Source organism: Microcaecilia unicolor, chromosome 9 (assembly GCF_901765095.1).
Source record: "Microcaecilia unicolor chromosome 9, aMicUni1.1, whole genome shotgun sequence".
NCBI classification, from domain to species: Eukaryota; Metazoa; Chordata; class Amphibia; order Gymnophiona; family Siphonopidae; genus Microcaecilia; species Microcaecilia unicolor.
Window position 1 is genome coordinate 207,831,685 of NC_044039.1, and position 12,511 is coordinate 207,844,195.

Consider the following 12,511-nt stretch of genomic DNA (forward strand, 5'->3'; position numbering starts at 1 on the left):
GGGTATGGTCAGTGCAGGGATTTAATTTCTGCACATATTTTTACATGTAAGCATACAAACTTATCGGAATATGTTAGCAGGTGTAAACGTGTGTGGGTAGTTTCTTGGAGAGGACTAATCCATGCAGGGAGTGGGATGGGCATTCCAAGGCCGCTGTGACGCTGGGGAGCTCCAATCAGAAAAGAGTACAGGATAGGTAATGGACACTCCACCACAGAAACTGGTGCTTAAAAGATACTTTATTCAATGTTTGTACAGTAGGACCTGACACGGTCCGTGTTTCGGTGTAACGAAACGCCTGCCTCAGGGGGGGGTCACAATGATATTCAAACAGATGTCAAAAGATAAAAATATTCAAAGAACTCTGTTGAAAAAGTGTCCAGACCTAAAGCGTAGCTTGAAGGCTGGTCAGCACAATAACAGAACTCTGCTTCAGCCAGTGAGGCCAGGGAATTCCCATCAAATTCACAGCTCTTATGACTGGCCAGAACTGATATACTCATATCACCCCTCTCCTCAGGTCACTTCACTGGCTTCCGATCAGATACCGCATTCAATTCAAGCTTCTCCTTCTTACCTACAAATGCACTCGGTCTGCTGCCCCTCACTGTCTTTCTACCCTCATCTCCCCTTACGTTCCCGCCCGTAACCTCCGTTCACAGGACAAATCCCTCCTCTCTGTACCCTTCTCCACCACCGCCAACTCCAGGCTCCGCTCATTCTGCCTCGCCTCACCCTATGCTTGGAACAACCAGTAGTAGTAGTGTGTATGGCTAGGCTTCATTTTAAAAGAACCTTTTGTGATTTTTTTTTTTTTTGTGCACCCTGAATGCATCAAGTATATTTTGCATGTGAAAATCAAATCAATTGTGTGTTAATTCATAGGTTCATGTATGTACAAGGGCTTTATGTGCAATTTAAATCTGTAGACATCCATAAAAACCAAATGCACACTCCCGTTTATGTTACCAGTTTCTCCACCTGCCTGCTCATCACAGTTGTAACACCCTGCTGTCAGGACTAGTCTCTGCCTGTCAGTATCAGATTGACAGCCAGCCAGCCAGCCAGCCAAACCAAGAAGGCAAGTATGTTTTTCTAATGAAAAATATGCGAAAGCTACAGCTTACCATAACACTGCTACATTTGTTGTTTGTGCTGCATCGCCATCTACAGGTCAGATGGAATATGGGATGCTTGTGATTATCCTAAAATTCTGAGAATTCTGATTTTAACACAGCAATATAATTGAGGTCTGTCCTCTAGTTAAATAATCTAGTTGATTCTTTCCTTCTCAAAGTTCTTGGAATGAGTGGCACACTCATGGTTGAATTGGCAACAGTGATGTCACTATCAAGGCTTCAGATCGTGTTGTTATCCACTCACATGGAGTTTACACTTCAAGAGTGGAGGAGTGGCCTAGTGGTTAGGGTGGTGGACTTTGGTCCTGGGGAACTGAGTTCGATTCCCACTTCAGGCACAGGCAGCTCCTTGTGACTCTGGGCAAGTCACTTAACCCTCCATTGCCCCATGTAAGCCGCATTGAGCCTGCCATGAGTGGGAAAGCGCAGGGTACAAATGTAATGTTGCAGGAATTGATGCATGAATTACCCCTATTGTTAGCAGAATCTGTGGTACTTCAGGAGTCAAACAGCACACACCAGAATGAGGGAGAAATCTTCTTTATTTGCCAGCAAACAAAGTAGGACATCAGTTCTAGCTCTCTTCTTCCCTTTCTCAGCTCTCTGGATGTTATGGCTTCTGTCTCAGCTTCTTCTCTTCTTCTGCTGTCTGTCTTCCTTCAGCTCTCTTTCTTCTGTCTGTTCCTTCTGACGTAAGCTGCTTCTGCTCCCACTTATATACAGTGCTATCCCCCTCTCTAGCCCCCCTTACTTTCCAGATGGTAAAGAATAGATTGATCACCCTGCCTTGAACTAATTATTACCATACATATATTCCAAATATCAGTTACATAGGTTTAATATTTCTCAAACTGACCTATGACCTGGGGCCCCTCACATTAGACAATATGGCACCAGTCTCTTGCATTTTCATTATGATTAATTTCTCAGCTATAGCTTAAACTGGGTTCATTTAGGGGCTAAGGGACATTCTCATATTCCTAGTCAACTTCATACTAACTGCTAACTGAACTCTGGCATTCATTAAGGGGTCAAGGGCCAGTCTTACTTAATAGCATACAGCTATAGTTTGTTATTTCTTTCAGAAAGCCCAGTCCTACATTTACCTATAATTAATCAAGGAGAAGAGAGTTGACTTCTCTTTCACCTAGCCAGGACTGCAGCTAACTCAAACCATATGCTGACCTTTTCAACTACAGTCTTACTTAGAAAGTCAGACAAAGAGTTGGACAGACATTAGATTTAAAAAGGTATTCTACATATTAACTACACAGAATAAACATATTCTAAAATAAGCAGAATCAGTATTCCTTATAAAACATATTCTAAATATCAAGAACTTCTAAAATCTAACTATTTTCTTCTAAACAGTATTTCAGCCTAATCTTAAACTACAGTATGTCTGGCTCATGCCTTGTGCATAATAGTATACAGATGTGCTAGCATTAGCAATCCATCACTCACAAGGGGTCAAAGAAAGTTTCTGTCTCTGACCTTTCTAACCTTTAGCTTAGCCAAAGCTAGACTTTCTAAGTAATTAAATCCAGCTGGCATTCCTTCACTTGCAGGGTGAAAAGTTGAAATAGTATTTGACCACCTTTAAACAGAATTAACACTTAATATAATTTCTTATATATGTATAATTATGCCCATGCTGTCTCAGTAACAAAAATAAAATAGATACTATTGGAGATTCTACATGGAATGTTGCTACTATTGGAGATTCTACATGGAATGTTGCTATTCCACTAGCAACATTCCATTTAGAAGGCTGCGCAGGCTTCTGTTTCTGTGAGTCTGACGTCCTGCACGTACGTGCAGGACGTCAGACTCACAGAAGCAGAAGCCTGCGCGGCCACATTGGTGATCTGCAAGGGCCGACTTCTAGTGGAATAGCAACATTCCATGTAGAATCTCAAATAGTAGCAACAGTGGAGGAGTGGCCTAGTGGTTAGGATGGTGGACTTTGGTCCTGGGGAACTGAGGAACTGAGTTCGATTCCCACTTCAGGCACAGGCAGCTTGTGACTCTGGGCAAGTCACTTAACCCTCCATTGCCCCATGTAAGCCGCATTGAGCCTGCCATGAGTGGGAAAAGTGCGGGGTACAAATGTAACAAAATAAAAATGCCATTCAAATGCATTTCGTTGGTTTTTCACCTGCCTGCCACATTGCTTCAGGGGCTCTCAACACAGGGCTTTCGGCACAAAAAGACCAAGAAAGGGAAGGCACAGTTTGTTGAAGGTAAAATTCATAGTTTTGGAAAGGGCAATTAAGGGTTATGGTATTTTGAGAGGCAGGGCCAGCCCATGAGTATCTGATGCCCTAGGCAAACCTTCAGTTCCCCAGCCCCCAGAGCTGGTGCAGTTTGAGTTTCTCCAGATAGTGCTTCAAAGCTTCTGAGAGGCCATTTGTAGGATTTTGTGGTACTTATGTGACAGAGGAAAAACTGTGTGGGGAGGGAAAGGAAGGGAGGGAGAGTGCCAGAATGGGGGAGGAAAACAGGAAGGGAAGAGAGAGAGAGCTGGGAAGAAGGAAAGGTGATAGAGGTGAGAGAGATAAGAAGTAGGTGTGGGGACACAGATGAAAGAGGAGAAAGAATTGCTGAGAAGGGTGGGGCAGGTATAAATTCAAAGGAACAAAATGAGGGAGGAGAGGGAGGGTAGTGTGAAGGAAAAGCAACAAGGGAGGGGTTGAAGAAGGGATCAATGAAAGAGATGAAGGAAGAGGGAATTATAGAGAATATATGGGAGGTGGTGAGGAGTCAGGACTGTGACAGGATGGGGAGAGGAAAATGGAAGACTATTTGCTTATGTTTATTTGGATGCAAGAGGGAAAGGGAAATGGGGCTTGATATACCACCTTTCTGAGGTTTTTGCAACTACATTGTATTGTTATGTCCAATAAAAAAAAGTATCATCTTATTTTCTTTTCCATGTTGTATTTTATTTCTATTGATAACCTTAAGAGTGGCCTAACACGGCTACCATACGTCTCTGCAACTACATTCAAAGTGGTTTACATATATTCAGGTACTTATTTTGTACCAGGGGCAATGGAGGGTTAAGTGACTTGCCTAGAGTCACAAGGAGCTCCGAAGTCTCAATGCATGGTTGAGATGATGGTGCAGGGATGAGGGATTTAGATTTGTTTAGGAACTGGGCTCCACCTTAACCGGGATGGGGCTAACTTTTAAAAACGAGATAGAGCAGCCCAGGAGAGCGTGGTTCGGTGTAAAGTATCCTTGAAGGAAAGTATTGAAACAGGACATTCAAGGAATCCCAGTAGAGAAGTTTCAACAATGCTGAAAGAAAGCCAGGTGTGTTTAAGGAGAGAGCAGAGTAAAATATGCACATTATCCCCATCAACTTCTAAGCAGCTTGTAGATGCAAGGAAAAAACACAATTTGAAGTGCCTGTATACAAATGCCTAAAAAAGAAGATGGGAGAGTTAAGAGTATATAGTATTAAATGATAAGGTAGATATAACAGGCATCTCAGAGATTTGGTGGAAAGAGGACAATCAATGGCACACTGTGTTAACAGGGTACAAATTGTATCACAATGAAAGCGGGGCAAAATTGGATGGGGGGGGGGTGCGCTATATGTTAAAGAGAGACAGAGGGAAGTCTCTACTGCGCATTTGCGAGTGAGTCGGTCACTCGCCGTTTATATGTTTGATGCCATTTGAATGGATAGTTAAGACAGCGATCTCAATGAGATAATTCCAACAGCATTTATGCTGACTTACAAACCAGTGGTTCACCAACCTAACTTTTGGGACACAACTAATCGGTCAGGTCCTTCACACAATGAATACGCACTTCGTGGAACTCCAGGTGATTGATGGATCTGGACACTTCCTGGCTTGACCAGGTGCCCTGCACCCCCCCCCCCCCCCCCCGGCAAATAGCCAGCCTCTTTTCACTAGCCCTGATACTAGGAGCACCAGTATCCCTCCTGGAACCAGAAGTGGTGTGAAAACTGAATGCCCAAATGCTTGGCTGAGATGGCTCTTTTCTTTTTTTTTTTTTGCTTGGCTGATGTTGGTGGTGGGCAAAATAGTAGAGACTATTATAAAGAACAAAATTACAGAGCATATTCAAAAGCATGGATTAATGAGACAAAGCCAACATGGATTTAGTGAAGGGAAATCTTGTCTCACCAATCTATTGCATTTCTTTGAACGGGTGAACAAACATCTGGATAAAGGTGAGCTGGTTGATATTGTGTATCTGGATTTTCAGAAGGTGTTTGACAAAGTACCTCATAAAAGGCTCCAGAGGAAATTGGAAAGTCATGGGGTAGGAGGTAGTGTCCTATTGTGAATTAAAAATTGGTTAAAAGATAGAAAAAAGAGAGTAGGGTTAAATGGTCAGTATTCTCAATAGAGAAGAGTGGATAATGGGGTTCCTCAGGGGTCTGTGCTGGGATCGCTGCTTTTTAACATATTAATAAATGATCTAGAGATGGGAGTAACTAGTAACATAGTAGATGACGGCAGAGAAAGACCTGTACGGTCCATCCAGTCTGCCCACAAGATAAACTCATATGTGCTATTTTATGTGTATACCTGACCTTGATTTGTATCTGCCATTTTCAGGGCACAGATCGTAGAAGTCTGCCCAGCTCTAGCCCCACCTCCCAGCACCGTTTCTGTCACCCAATCTCCACTAAGCTTCTGAGGATCCATTCCTTCTGAGCAGGATTCCTTTATGTTTATCCCACGCATTTTTTAATTGTTACTGTTTTCATCTCCACCACCTCCCGCGGGAGGGCATTCCAAGTATCTACCACTCTCGCCATAAAAAATACTTTCTGACATTTTTCTTGAGTCTGCACCTCTTCAATCTCATTTCATGTCCTTTAGTTCTACCGCCTTCCCATCTATGGAAAAGGTTCGTTTGCGGATTAATACCTTTCAAATATTTGAACATCTGTATCATATCACCTGTTTCTCCTTTCCTCCAGGGTATACATGTTCAGGTCAGCAAGTCTCTCCTCATACGTCTTGTAATGCAAATCCTATACCATTTTTGTAGCTTTTCTTTGCACCGCTTCAATTCTTTTTACATCCTTAGCAAGATACGGCCTCCAAAACTGAACACAATACTCCAGGTGGGGCCTCACCAATGACTTATACAGGGGCATCAACACCTCCTTTCTTCTGCAGGTCACACCTCTCTCTATAAAGCCTAGCAACCTTCTAGCTACGGCCACTGCCTTGTCACACTGTTTCTTCGCCTTCAGATTCTCAGATACTATCACCCCAAGATCCCTCTCCCCGTCTGCACATATCAGACTCTCACCGCCTAACACATACGTCTCCCATGGATTTCTACTCCCTAACACATACGTCTCCCGTGGATTTCTACTCCCTAAGTGCATCACTTTGCATTTCTTCGCATTGAATTTTAATTGCCAAACCTTAGACCATTCTTCTAGTTTCTGTAGATCCTTTTTCATGTTTTCCACTCCCTCCTGGGTGTCCACTCTGTTACAAATCTTAGTATCATCCGCAAAAAGGCAAACTTTACTTTCTAACCCTTCGGCAATGTCACTCACAAATATATTGAACAGAATCGGCCACAGCACCGATCCCTGAGGCACTCCACTACTCACCTTTCCCTCATCCAAGCGAATTCCATTAACCACCACCCTATGGCGTCTGTCCGTCAACCAGTTTCTAATCCAGTTCACCACGTCGGGTCCTATCTTCAGCCCATCCAGTTTATTCAAGAGCCTCCTGTGGGGAACCGTGTCAAAAGCCTTGCTGAAATCTAAGTAGATGACGTCCATAGCACGTCCTTGATTTAATTCTCCTGTCACCCAGTCAAAGAATTCAATGAGATTCGTTTGGCACGATTTCCCTTTGGTGAAACCATTTTGGATCTTGCAACTTATTGGCTTCCAGGAAATTCACTATCCTTTCCTTCAGCATCGCTTCCATTACTTTTCCAATAATCGAAGTGAGGCTTACCGGCCTGTAGTTTCCAGCTTCTTCCCTATCACCACTTTTGTGAAGAGGGACCACCTCCGCCGTTCTCCAATCCAACAACAACAACCATTTCTAAAGCGCTACTAGGGTTACGCAGCGCTGTACAATTCAAACATAGGACAGTCCCTGCTCAAAGAGCTTACAATCTCCCGTCTGCAAGGATATATTAAACAAATCTTTAAGAAGACCCGCCAGAACCTCTCCGAGCTCCCTCAATATCCTGGGGTGGATCCCGTCCGGTCCCATGGCTTTGTCCACCTTTAGATTTTCAAGTTGTTCATACATACTCTCTTCCGTGAACGGTGCTATATCCACTCCATTCTCATATGTACTTTTGCCAGTCAATCACGGTCCTTCTCCATGATTTTCTTCTGTGAAAACAGAACAAAAGTATAGTGCTTTAGAAATTATAAGTAGTAGTAGTATTTAGCAAATTTGCTTTTTCTTCATCATTATCTACATAGCAGTTCGCAGCATCTTTCAGTGTCACAATTCCCTTTTAAGTCTTCCTCTTTTCACTAATATACCTTGTATAATTATACTACAGCAAGAGGCCCTCACTGGATGCCCACCGGAAGGGTGGAAGGCCAGATTTTAGGACTCAGGCTGTAAAAATACCAGCTAGGTTTAAAAATCTATGACTGGCTGAGCAAGGACTTGCATTTCCTGTAAGTTAATATGTGTCCCCGCTTGGGATCCATCCACTGGAATAGTGGTGGGTCAATTTACATACCTTAAACAGCCTAAACTGCTAAAAAGTACTGAAATGATTTAATATTTGAGAATCTGCAAAAAGCAGGTCTGAACAATGAGTCCTGCCACAAATTGGTACAACTTTTAAATCAAATATAGCACCTGTAATGAAAGATCAGATGAATAAAATGGAGCTTATTAGTTTTGGTATACAATGATACAGAGGTAATACAGAGTTCATGAAATGGTATGAAAGGTATGAAAAGTATGAAAAGTATTGCAGCCGGAAGATGTGAAACTGTTATCTCAACGCTTCCCAAAACATGTTGATAATTAGCAGTAGCTGAGAACGGAAGGAGGTGGGCACATCAGGCAGCAGACCGCATGGGAAAGTATGCTCTCAGGAATGCGAAATATTAGGAGCTAGGTTTCTCACCATTCACTTCTATGGAGAGGTTTTGTATAAAAGATGGGAGATTTTGCCCTAGTTAGAGAGTCCTCTCCAACGCTTCTCTCAGACGGCAGGGCGCTGTGCAGATTAACCCAGAATCTGTCTGATGTCTGTATTTGTATCAACTTGAAGGCTTGTCTTTGGGTAAGAAATAAAATGTACTTATCTATCTAAACCTATCTCTGCCTCTATTTTTATTGAGTCTATCTTCTCTTCTCTTCACCTAACATTTAGCCTACAAGGTAGATCACATACAAGTGACACTCAGTTTTGGACAGAAAGCAGTAGTTATGGGAATTAGTTCTCAATTACAGCTCCTAATGCCACCCCCTTATGATTGGGTGACAATGGAGGTTAGAGAAACTATACAGAACCTGATATATGAAATAAGTACCTTTAGCCCCCCATGTGACGGAGTCAGAAAGAGGTCTATAATAAAAACAACCTGAAGAAATTTTTGTCACCCCTCCTTACACTTCTAGCCATTTGTTCTTCCGCTTTCGCCAGATGTATCTCTCTCTTGGCTTCTTTCAATTTCATCCGGTATTCCTCTCCGTGTTCCTCTTCTTGAGTTGTTCTGTATTTCAGGAACGCCAACTCTTTAGCCTTTATTTTCTCAGCCACTTGCTTGGAGAACCATATCGGTTTCCTTTTTCTCTTGCTTTTAACATAGTAACATAGTAGATGACGGCAGAGAAAGACCTGCACGGCCCATCCAGTCTGCCCAAGATAACTCATATGTGCTACTTTATGTGCATACCTGACCTTGATTTGTGTCTGCCATTTTCAGGGCACAGACCGTAGAAGTCTGCCCAGCACTAGCCCCGTCTCCCGCCTCCCAACCACCAGCCCCGCCTCCCCCAACGGCTCTGCCACCCAATCTTGTCTAAGCTTCTGAGGATCCATTCCTTCTGAACAGGATTCCTTTATGTTTATCCCACGCATGTTTGAATTCCGTTACCATTTTCATCTCCACCACCTCCCGCGGGAGGGCATTCCAAGTATCCACCACTCTCTCCGTGAAAAAATACTTCCTGACATTTTTCTTGAGTCTGCCCCCCTTCAATCTCATTTCATGTCCTCTCGTTCTACCGCCTTCCCATTTACGGAAAAGGTAAGTTTGCGGATTAATACCTTTCAAGTATTTGAACGTCTGTTTTATTTTTATTTACTCTCCTTACATAAATGGTTTGTGGCCATATTTATAGCTTCTTTCAGCCTGGACCACGGTCCTTCCACTTCTCGTACGTCCTCCCAGCCCATCAGCTCCTTCCTCAGGTATTCCCCCATTTTACTAAAGTCAGCATGCTTGAAATCCAGGACTTTGAGTTTTGAGTGGCCGCCCTCCACTTCAGCTGTCATATCAAACCAAACTGTTTGATGGTCACTGCTGCCCAGCTGGGTACCCACTCGGACATTTGACACAGTATCCCCATTTGTGAGCACCAGATCCAGCGTTGCTCCCTCCCTCGTGGGTTCCGTCACCATTTGTCTGAGCAGAGCACTTTGAAAAGCATCCACAATCTCTCTACTTCTTTCCGATTCCGCAGATGGAACCTTCCAATCTACATCCGGCAGATTGAAATCTCCCAGCAACAGCACCTCTCTCTTCTTTCCCAACCTTTGAATATCTGTGATCAGATCTTTATCTAGTTCCTCCAATTGTGTTGGAGGTCTGTAGACAACACCCACGTGGACAGAGGTTCTATCATCTCTTTTTAAGGTGATCCATATCGCTTCTTCCTTACCCCAGGTCCCTGTCATTTCGGTTGCTGTGATATCATTTCTCACATATAGAGCTACTCCTCCACCTTTACGACCCTCTCTATCCTTCCTAAATAGATTATAGCCTGGTATGTTTGCATCCCATTCATGGGAACCATTGAGCCATATCTCCCTGATTGCAACAACGTCTAAGTCTGCCTCCAACATCAGGGCTTGAAGGTCATGAACTTTATTGCTTAGACTGCGAGCATTTGTGGTCATCGCGTTCCATCTACATTTCAGTGGAATTTTTATCTTCTGTTTAGTTCCTTGTTTAGTCTCACTTCTTGCTGTGTTGGTAAGAAGTGATTTGCTAAGATTGTTGTTTTCATTGCTTTCTTTTCTAGTGACGCATCTTGTCTTTAGCTGGGGGTGACCACTTGAAGTGAACTGCCTCCATATGCCACCCCCGCCTTCTAGTTTAAATGCCTAGAAATATATTGTCTGAATTTCTCCCCAAGGATTTTTTTTCCTGCCACAGTGAGATGCAGCCCATCGTTACAATATAGTCTTTTGTTTTTCCATGTATTTTGTTTGTTTGTTGTTTGTTTCATTTGTACTCCGCTCTTTCCCACTCATGGCAGGCTCAATGCGGCTTACATGGGGCAATGGAGGGTTAAGTGACTTGCCCAGAGTCACAAGGAGCTGCCTGTGCCTGAAGTGGGAATTGAACTCAGTTCCCCAGGACCAGAGTCCACCACCCTAACCACTAGGCCACTCCTCCACTCCATCCTCCTATGTACCTAAATTCTTCTTGGTGACACCAGCTTTGAGCCAGCTATTGAAATGCTCAGTACTTTGCAATCTTTCCTCTCCCTTTCCAAAGGTAGGTAGTACTTCAGAGAAAGTTATTGTTTGTATCAAAGGTTTTAACCCCTCTCCCAGCTCCTGAAAAGCTCTCTGCGTGGCAAGTGGGGTATTACTGGACAAGTCATTTGTTCCCAGGTGGATAACAACATCAGTGTTTGACTCCTTAGATTTTTTATGATCTAGGAGCCGCACTTGAAATGACTGGAACTTTTATTTATGTAAATGTATATATCCCTTGTTCATAATGTGTTCAAGGTGATATTCAGCAAGCTATTTATTACAATAGCTGGGAAAGAATGGATAAAAGGCTATTGCTGTTCCTACCACCTACCCATTTGCAGTGTAAGGCAACAGAGAGAAGCTCTAAACTACAATTGCTGGAGCAACGGAGGAGAGGCTAAAGCTGCAGCTGCTAGGGGCGGGTGGGGAGTGAACCCACCCATCTACCAGAAGCTGGAGCCTTAGCCTCTCTCCATTATCCACCCATACCTAACAGCTTCAGTGTTAACCTCTCCCCAGTGCTCACCCACCCACTCCCAGCAGCTTAAAGACTCCCCATCACCTACCAACCAAGCAACCCCATCAGCAGCCTTGGCATCACATTCTCCCTTCTCCCCCACCCAGCAGTAGCCTCTCTCAATCCCTCTTCCCCCTCCAACTCCTTGCAGTAGCCTCTCTCAATTCTTCTCTTATCTCCCCCCCCCCCCGGGTGGATACCCCTGAACTTTCTCTCTCTCCCTGTCCCCCAGAAAGGCCCCACCCCAGTTGTTTCCATCCCTCTTTTTCTTAATCCCTGTTCCTGGCACACATATGTCCATAGTTCTCTCAACTGCCCCTCCACTGGCACACCTCCCCCACCTCTCTCTTGCTCCTCCTCAGCCCCCTTGCCATAGCTCTCTCTTGATTACCACCTCCAATTCCCCTCCCAGAGCATATACCCCCCCTTCTCTCTCTTTTGGTTCCTGGTTTCCTTCATTGCTCAATCTCTCCTTCCCCTCCCCCCCCCCACTGCTCACCCCTCTCCAGACCATTTTGCTCATCTCCCCCCCCCCTTCACCCTCCCATTATTCACTGTTGCATATCTCCTCTGCCCAGATATTCCCTTCCTTTCAGCAAAAGACAGCAACTGCACTTCTTACCTATGACTACTTGCTTCATCCTCTTCTGCTTCCACTATCAAGATCAACCTCAACCTCTGAAACAGGCTTTGTACAGGTCAAACTTCTTAGTGAATCTGGAAGAGGAAGCAGGCAGACCCAGTTAACTGCTGCTGCAGCAACTTTCTTCTAACAGTGAGAGGGTCAATCACCTGGTGGTGGGGTGGGAAAGATTAGTAAGGATCACATAGGGGCGGAAATATCCGTGTATCGGCAGCCGCCGGTGGTGGTGTACTACCTATCCATGACTTCACTGGTTTTGTACCGAACGATTTGTGGAGAACTTAATTCCAGAGGCCGAACAGTTAGAAACAAGCCCTAAAATTTCAGGTCAATAATCTCAAAGTCCTTTGGATCAGCAGGATGTTAAACATGCCTCCTTTGACTCAAAATGGAGGCATTTCCTGTCATTTCTCAGGAAGCTGAAATATCACACAGTTCTGTAAGTGTTCTAAGGTTACAGGTAAAAAGAGCGTGATGAGCCTTCTGACATTCCCTAAC